Source organism: Mustelus asterias, chromosome 1, assembly GCF_964213995.1.
Source record: "Mustelus asterias chromosome 1, sMusAst1.hap1.1, whole genome shotgun sequence".
Lineage (NCBI taxonomy): Eukaryota > Metazoa > Chordata > Chondrichthyes > Carcharhiniformes > Triakidae > Mustelus > Mustelus asterias.
In genome coordinates, this window is record NC_135801.1 from 137,554,336 (window position 1) to 137,556,349 (window position 2,014).

Below are 2,014 nucleotides of genomic sequence, written 5' to 3' on the forward strand. Positions count from 1 at the left end.
GTCGCCAGCTCCCGCCCCGGTAATCAAGTGATGGGGACTTCCAGACATCCCGTGACAATAGCAAGCCCGTGTCACATGCCCATGATGATATGATTGCCACTTCCTTGAGAGGGAGGTCTGAAACAAATACTTCCAAAATCCGGATCAGTGTCAGGTAAATCTGTGTGATAGACTCCATACTGTCCATATCTACCTTACAGTGGTTATTCACCTCATCAAAGATCAACTGCCCTCTGGTGTCAGTATTAAATGTTGTTTCAATGCAAAACTCTTTAACCTGGGTTACCTCCATGGCAAAACTAAACTGACCACCATTGACATACATCAAAAGTTTTTGGATAACTGCGGTGTCATTGCTGACTTTGCACTAGATTTGCAAACCACTCTCGGGGCGGGATTTTCCAGCCGCGCTCACCCCAAAACTGGGAAATCCCGCCCGAGGTCAATGGACCTTTTCACGGTCTATGTCCCACTGTTATGATTCCCATGGCAGGCGGGACAGGAAAATAGAAATAGAGATAGAAACTCTATAGTGCAGAAGGAGGCCTTTCAATCCATCAAGCCTGCACCGACAGCAATCTCACCCAGGCCCTAACCCTGTAACCCCACGTATATACCCTGTTAATCCCCTTGACACTAAGGGGCATTTTATTACGGCCAATCCACCTAACCCACACGTCTTTGGACTTCCGCCCTCAATCTCTTCAGTTCTGCGTACAAGAGACTGGGCCTGTCCTTGAATGTTGCCAAAACAAAACTCATATATCAACCCATATCTGCTCAGTCAAATATCCCACTTCCCATATATTTGATTTGATTTATTATTGTCACATGTATTGGTATACAGTATATGTTGAAGGAGAGACTCTAGAATGTGTTGAGCACTTCCCGTACCTTAGCAAGCACTTCCCTCAAAAGGCGGGAAGTTCCAACCTCAGATCAGCTGTGCCAGTTCAGTCTGCTACCAACTGCAGCAGCAAGTGTTTGACAACAACAAGCACTGCAAGACAACACAAGTCCTGGTGTACAGCACAGTTGGCGTAACCACATTCCTGGGCAGCAGTGTGACCTGAGCTATGTGTTAGCCGCATGTGAGAGAAATTCCACCAACAATAATTCCTCCGCCTGCATCCTCTGGATTCAATGAGAGGACAGTCGAACAAATTCGACTGCAAAAACTCCTGCAAAATCATCTTTGATGGATTGGACATTGTGACGGAAAGCTGAACACCATCTCCCCCACCAGATTTTCTCAACTCTCAACAAGCCAGGGAGGCAAAGAAAATGCTTCCAATTCACTCTGAAGCTCTCCTTGATGTGGGGCAGCATTGACATCATTGGCAGGGAGGAGCTTGCTTTGAATCACTCAGAATGGCAGCAACTTGTCCATCAAGCTGCATCACACTTCAAATCCCAACATCCTAATGAGGCAGAATAGTGGCAGAGAAAGAAGGAATCTGGATCCTCAAATCTAGATCCTCCTACCTCACGGGGGTACTTTCCTCACATGCCTAAAGACGTGAGTCAAGAGTCAGCCTGTTCATGCTTCTCAGCCTTTTGGCTAAGATCAAGTGTAGTATCGACATGCTGTGCTTGGTTGAAGTCATTAGGTTACATTTGAGCTTCATTTGAAGCAATTTTTTAAAGGGGCATCTCGGCCTTTTGGCTGAGATGCAAATGAGATCAAGCCTTGGAGGAGGAGCTATGCCTACTCCAATCAGCTTGGATCAGGTAGGTCAAGCCTAATTCAGGAGGTGAGAGCCCTGTCTTGTCAGCTTGGATCGTGAATATCTCACTTGTTGAGACTCTGAATTGGACTTGATTTGATTGAATTGGAATAAAAACAAAAAAAAAATGAAGACACGTGGCAGAAACCTGCGACATTTTATAGAAATCATCCTCAAATTGAGGGATAGCTGCTGCCGACAATCCTAAAAACTCCATGCCTATCCTGGCATGAGTAATGATATGAATAACATATGAATGTTACACAAATTGAGTACATTTCCTGTAT

The 2,014-nt window shown here is 45.2% G+C and overlaps 1 non-coding gene across 1 annotated transcript; it reads left to right on the plus strand.

The window, feature by feature from the left end:
* Nucleotides 1-1,541: 1,541 nt before the first annotated feature.
* On the plus strand, nt 1,542-1,740 carry LOC144501526 (U2 spliceosomal RNA). The gene has a single exon (XR_013499128.1). It is a non-coding gene; the product is annotated as a U2 spliceosomal RNA (small nuclear RNA).
* The last annotated feature ends 274 nt before the right edge of the window (nt 1,741-2,014 follow it).